Below are 15,289 nucleotides of genomic sequence, written 5' to 3'. Positions count from 1 at the left end.
GAGTTAATTAAAACAAACTTGTGGGTTTGTACCTGATAAGGAAGCTGACTTCAATGATTCTCTGACTCATTATGTCTGCTAGCCTTCTGAGATCCAGCGATCCTCCCAGGGGCTGAAGATCTCGTAGGGACTGTCAAACCGGTATACATACCTCATTATGACAGAACCTCCTCCAATAACCAGTTCCGGGCGCTCTTCAAGGAACAAAATTGACCACCTGACTAAAATCAATGATTTTGGAAGACTGACACAGTCTTTACAAACAACCATAAAAACAAATAAAAGTTCCAAGAGAAGAAAAGGTTATTGGGATTATGGGAACGTAGTGGTAGATCCTTCACCCACTACTGCGCTCGCTATCACGAATGGTCCCAGAGTGTAGCAGTCCTCATAAAGAGTCTGGACATGATTAAAATAGTGTGGAGTGAACACAGATTTACTCCCCCCAAAAGGTTGTGTTCATAATACTCCACCACAATCTATTCTGCTTGAAGGTCATTCAAGTTGTTATAGTACTAACCTCATGTGTCTTGACCTTAAAAACTTGAGGCCAGTCTCACTGTAATGTATATGAGCCTTTCTTATAAGAGTCTGATGAAGAATGAAAGGACATTCTTGACATCTGATAACGAGGGCTTCTTAATCGAGCACCAAAGAGCTTTCGACTTGCCTCGCAACTCTTTCATACTGCCTGGGTAGAACTTCAGGGTTCTTACTGGACACAGGACTCTCTCCAACTCCTCGCCAACCATATCCGAAAAATTCGGAAACTCAAAAGCCTTAGGTCAAGGTTGAGAAAGGCGGTCATTCCTGGCGAGAAAGCCTAACTGCAATGAGCAGATAGCTTCGTTATCTCGAAAGCCAACGTTTTGCTAAACGTATGAATTAACTGATTCTTTTAGATGTCACCAGACTAACAAAAAAAAAAAAATAGTTTTCATTGAGAGGTCCTTAAAATGAAGATGAAAGCAAGTGCTCAAGCTTGTCACTCATAAGGAACTTCAGGATTGAATCCAGGATCCAAGCTGGTGAATCCTGGTTGTTTGATGTTTCAAACAAGTTGAGAAGTTCCTGTAGGACTTTATCAATCGAAAGGTCCAAGATACTGTGTCTGACAACAGTCGCTAACACACACCTGTATCCCTTGATGGAAGAGGATGAACAAATAAGCTTCCTTCGAAGGTAAAACAGGAAATCAGCAATCTGAGTTGTAGAGATACTGGAAGAGAAAAACAGAGTTGACTCTGCACCATTCTCTAAAGCTTCCCACTTGGATTGATAAATCCTGATGGTAGAAGTTCTTATTGCACTTGTAAAAGACTTAGCTGCTTCTTTTGAAAACGTCTAGATCCTGTGAGGTTTCAAAAGGCTGAAGGGAGCCAGAAAAAAAGCTTGGAGACTAGAAGGGTAACTTTCCAAGAGAGGTGGTTTCAGTAAAACTACTCTTAATGGAAAACTTCTAGGAGAGTCCACCATCCATTCCAGTATCTTCGTGAACCATCCTCGAGGGCCAAAAGAAGGCCACTAAAGTCACCTGGTCCTTTCGTGTGACACAAACTTTTGAGTCACCTTGTAAGGAAATAGAACGAGAAAAACGTACACATCCAGATTGGACCAGACTAATAGGAAAGCGTCTATGTGGACTGCTTCGAGATCTGGCACTGGAGAGCAGTAAGATTCTAGTCTCTTTGTCTGTTAAGTCACGGATAGGACTATACAAGAACGACACCAAAGTAGCCACAGATTCTTGCAGATTTCTCGATGGAGTGTCCATTCCCCAGCTGAGACTGTTCTTCCAGAAGTTCTCTTTTTTAAAGAACCTTGTTAGAAGGAATACATTCTTCTCCTTAGCCCAGATGAGAAGACTCCTCTCAGTCCCGAAAAGGAACCTCAAGTGGGTTCCGTCTTGCTTGGCGATGAAAGCCAATTCTGTGGTGTGATCGGCATAGACCTGCACCACTTTGTTCCAAACTGACCCTTCAAAGCTTTTTGAGAGCCAACTGGACTGTCAACAGTTCCTTTGGGTGATGAGGAAGCTCTTCTGATCCTCTGTCCAAAGTCCCGAAGCTTCCAACTGTCTAGTGTTGCTCCCACCCCGAAACCGAGGTGAGGAGACACAACACAAGGTCTAAGTTCCTCTGTTCAAAAGGGGTGACCTTCCGGAAGTTTGACTGGATCGAACCACCACTGAAGGCAACTTCTTATAGCATCCTAGAGGAGAAGCATATCGACTCAAGACCTTCTCCTTGTCCCAAAATGATTGAGGTTGAAATGGAGAGAATAAAGATAACTCACATAAGGATCATAGCTTCTAGCTTCTGACTGGCCAGGAATCGAACCCTGGTCCAGGAAAACTAGGATGAACAGTGACATAACAATGGTCACAAAGAAAGAATCAGTCTTCCCAGGGAAAAAACCCCCTCCCCAAGAGGAGAGGTTTCCCAACACACTCATCCACTTCCTCGCAGAACACTTCTGTATCTTAGAAAGATTGCAGTTTCAAGAAGGCTTGCTCCGTTCTAAGAGAAGACGTAAAAGCCCGAAAAAACTTCAACTCTGAATCACCATCCTTAAATAAAGTATTTTTTGTGATGGTGTCAGAAGATCTAACGGAAGTAGTGACGTTGTGTTTATCAGGATACATGTATTTAAGGTCCTGACTCCTGGCGTCAAGGAAACCCAGATCACCGCATATGTCGCCGCATTGTACTAAGGTTAGATGCTCGATAAAAAACTTTCGTGTTCAAAGAGATCGGAACTAAGGCGTTCTTGATCTCGACATTCGATTCGACTAGTGTCACCACAAGTCCGAGGTTCTCATGTTCAATGTCATGCCTCCTTCAGGATCTCCGACGTCGAGCGTCCTGAAAGACGGGGCGCCGAGCGTCCTGAAAGACGGGGCGCCGAGCGTCCTGAAAGACGGGGCGCCGAGCGTCCTGAAAGACGGGGCGCCGAGCGTCCTGTAAGACGTGGCGCCGAGCGTCCTGAAAGACGAGGGCTTCCTGTAAGACGTGGCGCCGAGCTTCCTGTAAGACGTAGAGCCGAGCGTCCTGTAAGACGTGGTGCCGAACGTCCTGGAAGGAGTGGCGCCGAGCGTCCGGTAAGACGTGGCGCTAAGCGTCCTGGTGTCAGAAGAGACTCGTCTAATTGACAGGAATACTCATTTATTTATCTCCTTATTTCCTTTCCTCACTGGGCTATTTTTTCCTATTGGAGCCCTTGGGCTTAAAGCATCCTACTTTTCCAACTAGGGTTGTAGCTTGGCTAGAGAAAATAATAAAAATAATCTTGTAACTCCGATACAAGATCTAGAGGCCAGGTTATTCAGAGGAAAAAAGAAAGCTGTCTTTCCTTGGTGCTTCTGAGACTCTAAACAGTCTCCCACCATCCTTAAAGCTTCATTGATGACCACGTGTAAATTCAGAGGGTGGCGAACGTGGAGCAACAGGCATAAAATAATTTGGAAACTAATCATAAAAACTTTCATGAGTTTCTAAATCAACTGAATGACGAAAGGAATAAGGATCTTCTCCTTCTGCGAATCTCAAATTCAACAGGAGAAAAGTGATTACCAATGTCTTCTATTGACAAAGATCTTGTAAGACGTGGCGCCGAATGTCCTGAAAGCCGAGGCGCCGAGCGTCCTGAAATACGAGGCGCTGATCGTCCTGAAAGACGTGGCGCCAATCGTCCTGAAAGATGTGGCGCCGAACGTCCTGAAAGACGTGGCGCCGAACGTCCTGAAAGACGTGGCGCCGAACGTCCTGAAAGCCGAGGCGCCGAACATCCTGAAAGCCGAGGCGCCGAGCGTCCTGAAAGACGAGGCGCCGATCGTCCCGAAAGACGAGGCGCCGATTGTCCCGAAAGACGTGGCGCCGAGCGTCCTGAAAGACGTGGCGCCGAGCGTCCTGAAAGACTGAGCGCCGAGCGTAAAATGATCTTCATTACGTCACTCGGCGCGTTCAGTTCATCAGAGGGTTATCATGGCCGACTGGCGCTCTGGAACAAAAACCGTATCTATGTTGGTTCGTAAGCATTATAGTATTGCTATTATTAGCAAATGTGATGCAATGCAAGACTCTAACAGCAATGTTAGTAGCTTAACGTCCAACGCTCTTTGCTTTCCCATGGCAAGGGCGAGCATTCTTGGGAACGTCAACAGGAACGATCGAGAGGACGTCTGCTCGTGAGCTAACGCCTCTCGTTTCCTTTGGCCGATCGACATTCCTTCTCCCAGGGGTTGGGGAGCTTGGAAGAGGTCTAAAGCTAGGAAAAAACGTCTACTGTGCTGAATAAATTCACTGCACTAATTTAGCACTGACACTTGCACTTTTAACTCTTACACAAAAGACCATAATTAGTCCTGCCCGTTGTGATAGATCTTTCTCTACTGCCAAGGGCTTGAATGAGAATGCAAAATCATTTCTAGTTCTTGCTATATAAAAATGTAACAAAATATTTTTTATAAAATATTACCCTGATATTTTCAGTGTAAAAAAAAAATTGTTTGAACACACTTACCCGGTAGTTACATATAATTACCGGTAAAGATAAACGTTATACATACTCACCCGGTAGTTATATTTAACTACCGGGAAAGTTACATGTTATATTATTCAAATGAACAGATATAGGAATAACATATATAAATGTAAACAACCCTTAATTCTTATATATACATACATACATACATACATATATATATATATATATATATATATATATATATATATATATATATATATATATATATATATATATATATATATATATATATATATATATATATATATATATATATATATATATATATATATATATATATATATATATATATATATACATATACATATACATATACATATATATATATATATATATATATATATATATATATATATATATATATATATATATATATATATATATATATATATACATACATATATATATATATATATATATATATATATATATATATATATATATATATATATATATATATGTGTGTGTGTGTGTGTAAACAACCCTTAAATCTTAAGGGTTTCCAAAAATAGTGGATTGCTACACTTTACAATCGAAACACATATGTGAATATACGAATAATACTAGAATCCCAACATCGAAAGAAAATAAACAACAATATCATGAATTGTTGGCACTGCATCGTATTTTCATGAGAACTACGCAGCGAAAATTAACAATACGCTAGTTCTATTTAATCTTTGAAAATAGTATCAATGATTTAAAGAACGAATACTAAAAACACAAAAATCTCTTAAGAATTAATATAATCTTTTTATATTAAAAGTTAAATACTTATTGTAAGTTAGAATTCCTTTTCATTCTTTACAAGAAAAAGCAAAGAAAAGAATTATGCAACATCATAATACGTAGTACTATGTTGCTTACGTCACATGATTGTGACATCATAGAGATGGTGGAACGATCTCCACCATCGTGTTAAAGAGTAGGTTCGTAAGTTTTACAGTAGGGGGAAAAAACTCCCATTCCTACCGCTGTTAAGATACAAACGTAGTTAAAGCACTAACACTCAGTAAAAATAAAATCCAACCAGCAAAGGCTAAAAATAAATTGTACATCACCAAGATAACTGTAATATACAGGTTATAGCGAGTGAAAAATCCAACATCTTACCGCTAGCGCGGCAGGGAATATACGAGGGTTCCTGGAATGGTTCCTAGGTACCTCGCTAGGGCGCAGGGGTGGTACACCTGGCTATCCAATCGGCGATTGGCTCGAGATTCGAATTTTCTGCCGTGACGTCAGGGACGTAAGCTATATATATAACTACCGGGTAAGTCTTATGTTTAAAAAATAATAATAACAATAATGTACCTTGACAACTCTTTCTTGGTCCTCCAAATGCTAAGGAAGAGTCGCTGACATTCAGGTCTGAGGTGTTGGCAATTCTTCAGATAGCACTGCAAAGCCCGTACAAAACACAAAAGCATCTCCTCTCCATGCAACTCAGTGCTTCATTTAGAGAGGAGGAAGGAGAAGAGGTCGAACCTGGGGTCGTGCCCCACCAAGTTCTGAATTTTGGCCATGCAACCTGGCACAAAACTAAGGTAGCTCCTTCCACCCCTCAGCATTGGAGACTAAGGTAGACGGACCATGCAACTTTCATAAATTCATTGACAATTCTAAAGCAGCAAAGACAGTCTCTAGGTTCAAAGCCTCATTGGACGGCCTTCTCAAAGGCTCGAATGGGTAGACATAAGAGCCTTGAAAAATTAAGCTCACATCCCACACAGGGGGATTGAGGTCAAGGGGTGGTCAAAAATTTTTGAAGCTCCTCAAAGGAATAAACAAACTAACATGAGGAGAGATCTATCCCCTGTCAATCAAAAGAATATGCTCAAGGCTGAGTAGTAGCCCTGACAGCTGCAACTGAGAGGAGCTTCTATCAACAAAGAAAGAGGAGGAAAGCCATGATCTGAACTAAAGATGTTCCGACCAGAAAAAAACTTCTACAACACCAATCTCAGAGGATGGCTGACTTTTCCTGGAAAGGTGAGGACTATAGACCAAGGCCTCCCTTATCCTCACAACTTATTGGTGAATTGGTGCCAAGCAGGTCACTGTCTTCCTCCTAGACTCCACAAGACTTATACTTTTGGCAAAAATCCGGAATTGACTTAGCGAAGTATGCACTACAACTGACCACTAGTCAAGCTAAGAGACCTCTTGGAGGGAAGCCAGGGCTGACAATCAATGGCCTTCAACTCGGAGGCTGAGAAGGCCATGCACTATATATTCAGTCTCTCTAATGATGCAAACAGACGGGTCAATCTGAAAAGATCCTGATGCAACATGCTTGCATAGAACCTTATCTGCCTCGAGAGTGGAGAGGACAAGATCTTGTTAGACTGACTGGAAGCGAGAGTTCTGCTCAAATGCACAAATCTGATGGGCAACTAGATCCACATTCAAACTAGCCTGATTTGACCAGGACAGCTCCAGGGGATGGCCTGGATCCTTGATGGACACCGAAATGTCTCAATAAACAAGAATCTCCCCAAAACCTGAAACAAGGTCACCTCTCTCCAACTGATGCACTCACGAAACAGTACAAAGACATCCACAAAGGAACAGACTCAAGATTGTCCGCATCCGTCAGCACTGATCCAACGCCCAGTCAGGGAAGCAGGTCCACCAGGTTGATGAGGGAATTCACCTCTCCCACCTGAGAAATAAAAGCGGCAACGCAACAGGGGATTGAAGAAGGCCCAGGAATGCTGACATCAGCGGGGAAAGAATCCCCGGAACCGATTAGGCAAAGACGGAAGAGTAACTAGTACTCTTCCTTCTGTTGATCAGTGGGGGAACGGCCACGGCCCTATGTCCAAGGAGAAGGTCCCTCTTCCCTTGTACGTAAACTTGCAATAATAGCCAAGAGTGGTGCCCACCTCTCAACTTGCTCTACCAATCAATGCATGAGGGAGGAGTAGGAGTTCAACATCAAAGTAGAATGGGAGATGGAGAGCAGTGTACGGCCATACATTCCCAAGGTAGTCAGCGAGCCCTAGCCGGAGACCTGGCCCTATGCATCGGCCATAGGGGCAAAACACAGGGCAGCCGGAGAATTGAAGCTACGGCTGTGAGGGCGTGGTAAGGGGCAGTGATTCCACAGCCCCAAGGGGTAAAACAAGGGGCCAGGAGACGCTTAGTTGCTATCCAGCCCCCGAACGAGAAGTGGTGTCATAAACAGCCTTTTCCTTACTACTACGACAGCCTTCCTGGATTTCTTCAACCTCTTTCTCTATATCTTCTAAAGACAAGAGTCAGAATCAGTCAGAATTTGTAAAGGGTTACAAAGAAAAGGAATCAAAGAAGTAAGAACGCATATGTTTCTTCCTCTTATCAACCCTCCTCTCAGGCTCTGCAAACAGATAAAATTATTTCTGATCTGCTTTCTCATTAACATCAACTCTAACATGAGCAGGAATCCAGCATATTTCAATATCTACCACAAGTGAATAAACTTATTAAAGAACTTTAATTTGTAATACCAGTTGGTTCTCATGCATGCAACCTGTGAGGAGTTATCTTCAATCGTTCTAATTTTAATTGCTATTGCAGTAAATGGCTTGTATATCAGATGTAAAGACTGATGTAACAATTCAGCTATACCGGATACAATGTCCACCCGTTCACCAGCATGCAAATTCCTGTTTTGTTTCATAATCAATAAAAAGCCAACATATCCCATCCAAACTCAAAAGTATGAGAAATGGAGTAAGCCTTGAATAGGACGGCGTTTCAATATGCCTGTACTCGGGGCCAAAGACATCTCACCTATATAATAAAGAGCAAGTCTCTGGCTACATGTATGTATGTATATATACTGTATACATTAATGCCTCACAACACGAAATTAATTGGTTCCGTAGCGGCCTTCGTACCGCAATTTTTTTTGTGTTGTGAGTCGCCTTTTACATGTAAATTGATTGATTGGTTTAAAGTTTTCTGGCATCCTGACCACTAAGGTCACTGATGCTGATTTACATGTAAATAGCCTAATTTGTTTCAGGTCCTACAAGAACGCCACATTAAATGTTTATAAGAAGGCAAAACTTATTGAAATGCAGTACAGTACTGTACAATCATTTGGATCATTCAATAATAACTTAACCATTAGCAACCTGTAAAAATGAATAATTAGAGCAAACATGACAAATTCGAAGATAATTTGTATTTTTCCTAACCATACAAACCTTAGCTATTTACATCGGGTTTACCTTTTAGCGTAGCTGAAATGGCGAGCCATTAGAATTTAATGAGGGTGTATTACCCCAGCGCTAGTTAGCAGGGGGTAGGGGAGTGGTAACTAGCTACCCCTCCCCCCCCCTCACACACCGGTGAAGCTCACTTTCACTTAGAGGTAGGACTTGTCTTGGGGGACAGGGCTGGCGGGCAAATATGTGTATAGTAAATAGCTAAGGTTTGTATGGTTAGGAAAAATACAAATTATCTTCGAATTTGTCATTTGTTCCGTAACCGAAATACAAACCACGCTATTTACATTGGGTGACTTACCCCTTAGGTAGGGTGGAAAGTCCCCAGCCATACTGGCTTTGGCTTTACCCGGGGACTCAGAATCCGAGTGAGTCGCACTCGAGAAAAGGAGTCCCTGCACCTCACAAGATAAGCTTGAGTGTGAAGGAAGAAGTGTGACCCGTCCTAGGCAGTTGACCTGGAGTTCCAGAAGGAACTCTGGGTTAGGACGTTCCCAATACCACCTCGTCAGGGTATGGGGGACGCGACAGTATTGACTCAATACTCGGAACACAAGGAAGCATGGTTTACCTGCAGAGGTTCGAGGTCAGCTATGCAGAGACCAGGATGCTGCTTCCTCGTAGAGGGGATGATGAAGAAAGAAGTAAGGGCCAGACATACTTCTTTCGTTCATGCAGACTAAAACCTGATAACAATGCCCTCAACCTTCTGCTACCTGTCCAAAAAGGAGCCTGAGGTTAGACCAGCTGTTGTGTAGCCACCACAGAGCGATAGAAAACGTATCGAGACTCCTGTGGGTCACGCCCTGCAGGAAGCGGGCTGCGAAGGTCATTACACGCTTCCAGACTCCAGCTTGTAGCACCTGCGTCACAGAGTAGTATTACTCGAAGGCGAGGGACGTTGCGATGTATCCGACATCGTGCTGTAGGGCGACGTGACGGGGGAGGGTCTGGAGACAGGTCGAGATGAATGTCCTTGATTCCGAGCTGAAGAGGTATACTGGTGACTCTCCCCCGTGTCCTTCTTGTGCTCCCAAACCGGCTGCAACTGAGGACAAACTGCAGCTGTTACCAAAGCTAACCTCTCGATTCCTTACTGGCAAGAAGGAGAAGGTTTTGGGACATCAGATACAGAATGGTGACTCGAAATCTTGAAGGAACTGGACCGAAGGGCCAGGACCCCAAGATTCTGAGTCTAGACAACAACTCAGGAGCGAACCTGAATGTTGGATTCCCCCATTCCTTAGAAAGGGCGGAGTCGTACGAGACCAAGAAGATTGCTTACACACTGGCCGCGGCCCGAGTGAGCAGGAGACCCAAGACGGAATACGATCAGAGGCCTGACGTAAAGGGTCTTGAGAAGATCTCTTAAGGGACTAAAAAGTCCGAGCCATGCTCCAAGATGGAGGTCTCACTCCGACTAGGGCAGGGACGTTCGCAGCTTCGCATGAGCGAGGAAAGGTCCAGCGGGAAGGAAAAAGTTATTCCTTTGAGCCTGCAGGTCAGGGAAAGGCTGAGCGACAGGCTTCATTGCCGAGAGCGGAAAGGAGTTTCCTCCCGCCGAAAGGCAATAAGATCGTTATTGCTGGAGAAGAGGCCTCAAGCTAAGAGGTATATCTCCCACGACACCAACCACCGAAGACTCTCCACTTCGCCTGGTAGACCCCTGCGGATGACTATCGCAGATGACGCGACTGTAGCGGGTTGTCTCTTCTTGAGGAGGAGGCGTAGTGTCTCCAGGCATGAAGCCGAAGCGACGCCCCGACTCGTGAAAGATGTTGCAGTGTGGTTGTTTGAGTAGCCTGTGCCGTGGGAGAAGCTCTCCCGGGAGTTCCGTCAGGGGAAGCAGAGGGTCCGGAAACCGTTCTGCGCATAGTCCCAGTGGAGCTCTCAGGGCCATTGAAAGGTTGACAGACAACCTGGTCTAGTTGAGACCCATTCTCAACAGACAACAAAGGAGGGAAGACGCAGGCGTCGATGTTGTCCCACCATCACCGGAATGCATCTTGCCAGAGTCTCGGGGTCTGAGACTGGGGGGAAGAACAGCAGAAGCTTGAGGTTCCAAGCTGTCGCGATCAGGTTCCCCAGACCAGGACTTGCTGGTTACTCAAGGCCAAAGACCCCCAGGTACACTCTCTCTACGAGGCTCTGCTCGGATAGTCGGAGAGAACATTCCTCTGCCTGGAATGAGAGAGCCGATGGTGGTATTAAGGGTATCTCAAATCATCTCGGTATCTCTACTGCAAGATGCGAAGGTGTGAAAATGCGTCCCCTGCTGGTCAGAACACGCCAGAACCATGAAGTCGACGCGCACGGAGCGACTCGGCAGGAGCTGTAGGATCTGTAGAGGGGCCAGACTACGGCCCCTAAGCCTGCCTGAATGATGGAGAGGTATCCTTCAGGTCCTGACCATAGGCCTGGACCAGAACATGCCCCCCCCCCCCTTTTCTTTGACGAGTCCGCGAACAGCATAAAAAATGTGGGGAAAGGACGAGAATATCCACTCCCATCAAGAGGTTCCATAGGTCAACACCCATTGCAGGTCTATTCATTCCGCTGGTCCCATAGGGCCAGAAAGTCTGGTTAATCGTTGCTTTGAAACCACCGGAACTTGGACCGCCCCCACATGGAACTTATCCTGAGGCGACCGTTCGGAACTATAGACGGGTCAATGAGAAAAAGAGAACTAGGAAACGTTCCAAGGAAGGGCTGAAAGCTCTGCTTGACTGAGAACAGGTACCGCGACTCTCCTCAGCCTTGCCACAGTCAACTGAAGGGAAGGCTCGGAGGAGGTGGCAACAGAATCTGGCGTCCCCAGGTGGTCACCCATCCAAGTACCGACCAAAACCGACGTTGCTTAACCTCGCTGGACGGACGAGAAGCGGGGTTTCCAACGTGGTAAGGCCATTGACTCAATATCATGGCTAGATACTCCAGATGTTGAGGCAGAATATGAGAAGGCTCCTAGCAAAATACCATGAACCCCCACTCATGGTAAGGATCCGGAAGCTTGTCCCGGCACTGAAGAAGGTCGAACCCGAGCCTACCGGAGTTGACCAGACCTCCAAAAGGCGAAGGAGGCAGAAGCCTGCACCTGAGCAGCCATGAGGAAAGCAGGGAGAGTTCTCTGGGGAAAAAAACCTGCGATGCCACGGCGGGATCGCCACACTGCATCTTAAGCAGGAATACCTGCAGTCTAGGCTGAATTCCACGAGCTTCCCGGAAGATGGATGGAATGGAAACTGAAAGTACCCGTCCTCCCGATCCAGGACCTAAGGAGTCCTGTCGCCTCGTTACCAGTCTGATCGATTCTACTGTTCCACGCTGGACGAAGTTTGTTCGACAAACTTGATCATGGCTGAGGGATCGACTACGGAACTCCCGTCTCAGATACTTCCTTACAAGAAAGGATCGACTGAAGAAGCCGGGGGTGAAGCCGTCGATGATCCTATGGAAGACCTTCTCCTAAGGCATGGATCATTCTGCCCAAACGGGCAAACTCTTGCCGACCCTATGGCATAGAGGTTCAGAGACACTGAATTCGCTGACAGAGACGGCAGGCGCGATATCCTTGGCTGATCACAGAGATCGTGCAGGAATGGGCATCGGGAAGCTGTCATCCGGATGAGTAACCTTAGGCATCCTCCCAGCGTGAAACCTGCAAGGGGGGGTGCCAATCCTAGAGTTTGTGAACTCCGCCGCTCCCTCTAGGTCTAGGACTATGCCACCCCCCCCCCCCCCCCGGGAGAGCCTCCCGTGCCATCTGTTCCTGACAGGAGGGAACTGCAATTGGACACCTTGTCTCAGTTGTCGTAGCCGGTCCGATAACTTAGGCCGACGTGGCTGAAAGAAAGAGGCGCTGGAGCCCTGCAGGGTCTGGAAAAAAGCGCCTTGGAGGAGTGAAAACGGAAGTCGACTTCCTCCGCACAGCCGCTGTCTATGTCTCTGTCCTTGGCCACAAACAAACTCTTCTCAAGGAAGGAAGGGTGTCTGAGGTTGTCGACATCCACGGATGAGACACCCGAAAGGAAGCCCTCGGTCATTGCGTCCAGATGGTCCAATATCGAGCTTGCTCGCAAGTTCGATACTTGACGACGAAACGCCAAGGTGCTTGAGCCCGAGAGGAGGAAAGTAATCATGACCTTCCTGTAGCTTCCTTGAACCAAACCTCGGGTCATAACCGAGGAGGGAAAGGACCTGGTAAGCCCCTTTCACGAGATGGAGAAGAGGAAGGGGTAAACCAGTCACCCCTTGGCCGATGGAGAAATCTCGAACGGAAAGCCCCCCGCCAAAAACCCTTCCAGGGAATGACGGGGAAGGGCTAACCCAGGTTCTGGAAAGAAGAATGTTGCTCAGACCTCCCTCAAGATTCTTCTTATTCTTGCATGTGCCATGCTCTGCGTTTACGGGGTGAGGCCGTGTTCTGGAAATACGCTCCAGAAGACTCGCCAGGCTGGCCATGCTGCGAAAAACCCCGATGGGAATTGCGGTCGCAATCGCCCTGGAGCTCGCGCGATGGTAAATCAATAATTTGCGCGTGGGCGAACGAGAAAGCGCCCATGCGCGGGCACGCAGGAACGCAAACGAAGGTGAGCGAAGGAGTGCAGAAGGAGGGCGAGCGTGGTAGGAAGGGCGAGAGCTGGTGGTCGGCAAGCGATAACCCATAGGCAAGCAATGGATACTGCAAGAATTAAGCCGACGTTCGCGCGAAGAAACACCGTCGGCTTGCGGGACGGAACACCGTCGGTACACGAGACGGAACACCGTCGGTACGCGCGACGGAACACCGTCGGTTCGCGCGACGGAACACCGTCGGTTCGCGCGACGGAACACCGTCGGTTCGCGCGACGGAACACCGTCGGTTCGCGCGACGGAACACCGTCGGTTCGCGCGACGGAACACCGTCGGTTCGCGCGACGGAACACCGTCCGTCCGTGCGATGGAAAACCGTCGGTTCGCGCGCAGGCGAACATTGGAGAGCATGTGCGCGGTCGCGCATGAGCGTAGGCGTGCAGGCACGTGGGCATGCGGTCGCGCGGGCGTGTGGCCGTGCAGGCACGTGGGCGCGCGGGTGAGCACGGGCGCGCGGGTGAGCACAGGCGGTCGGGTGATCGATGACGCGTAGGCGGGCGATGGCGCGTTCTGGCGAGCGATAGCCCGTAGGAGAGTGAAGGCGAGTTGGCAACCGATGGCGCGTCGGCAAGCGACGGCGCGTTGGCGAGCGGTGGTGCGTTAACAAAACGCTAGCGCGCAGGTGAAGAATCGCGCGGGCGCGTAGGCGATTGCCAACGCGAAAGAGACTAGTGATGGTTAGCGCGCACCGCGCTAACAGAAGGCGCGTAGGGGGAATCAGGAAGGTGAGCGCTGAAGCAAGCTGTTAATCAGGCGATCCTAGACGGTCAGAAAACCGTTGGCGCCCATTGGTGCGTGGCAAAGAAGGGCGCGCAGATGTGCGCTGGCGATTGAAGAAAGCTGGCGCACAGAAGGACAGAAGTAAAGGTGAGCGCTGGCGAGCAGGAGGAAGATCTACGGTAAGACTCAGCTACCGGAGATCGTGGTCCACAGCAGGCGAGCGCTAGATCGCTACTGATGGAGGTCAGGGGAACTGACACGCGTGGCAGATCGATGGCGATCGTTGACGCGTAGGAGATCGCTGACGAGCAGGTGAACGTTGACGCGTCTAAGGTCGCTGGCGAGCTGGTGATCGCTGACGAGCAGAAGGCAACGTGTGGAAGACTGCGCGTAGAAGAAGAGTCCTAGACCCAGACCTGAACCAAAGTTCTAGATCGCAAGGGCGAACGTGGGCGCACAGGGCGCGTAACAGGAACCAACAGGAGCAGCAGAGATGATCATCATGAGAGCGCTGACAAACAGGAGAGCGCTGACGAACAGGAGAGCGCTGATGAACAGGAGAGCGCTGGCGAACAGGAGAGCGCTAGCGATCAGGAAAGCGCTGATGAGCAGGAGAGCGCCTGTGCGCTAACACTGAGCAGGAGCAGAGAGCGCCTGTGCGCTAACACTGAGCAGGAGCAGGAGAGCGCCTGTGCGCTAACACTGAGCAGAAGAGAACACAGCAGAAGGGCGCGCAGGGGAACCCTGACACGCAAGGGAAGAACACCCGTGGGAGGCAACCCTTTGCCCCGAAGGGATCGTTGTCCGTCGGGAGACTGATGTCCGTCGGAAGACCGTTGTCTGTCCGCCGGGAGACTGATGACCGTCGGAAGACCGTTGTCCGTCGGGAAGACGAGGTCAGACTGCTGTCCAACTGCACCAGGGGCGGAAGATCAAGAAAAAGGAGTTGTAGGCTGCATATGGAGATTTAAAAAGGCTCCTCTTAGAACCCTTATAGGGAGATGAGAGGCCCTTACGACGAGGCGGACGGTGAGCCTTACGGCGAAGGAGGCCAACAGCAACAGCAGCAGAAGAATCCTCCGAAGAGGAGTCTCTATGAGTGTACTCTCTCGCGAACGAAAGAGAAACACTTTGTAGAAGAGACTGGTCAGACAGTGACCTAAAAGGAGCAATCC

The 15,289-nt window shown here is 47.7% G+C and overlaps 1 protein-coding gene and 1 pseudogene across 1 annotated transcript in view; both read right to left on the bottom strand.

Moving 5' to 3' along the window:
• The window catches only part of LOC137660303 (nucleoporin NUP188-like), a 163,798-nt gene that overhangs the window by 141,085 nt on the left and 7,424 nt on the right, over nucleotides 1-15,289 (bottom strand). The window lies entirely within an intron of this gene.
• On the bottom strand, nucleotides 11,556-11,674 carry LOC137614531 (5S ribosomal RNA; annotated as a pseudogene).

Source organism: Palaemon carinicauda, chromosome 20 (genome assembly GCF_036898095.1).
Source record: "Palaemon carinicauda isolate YSFRI2023 chromosome 20, ASM3689809v2, whole genome shotgun sequence".
Lineage (NCBI taxonomy): Eukaryota > Metazoa > Arthropoda > Malacostraca > Decapoda > Palaemonidae > Palaemon > Palaemon carinicauda.
Note: the sequence above shows the minus strand (reverse complement) of the source record. Positions and strands in the feature narration are given on the sequence as shown.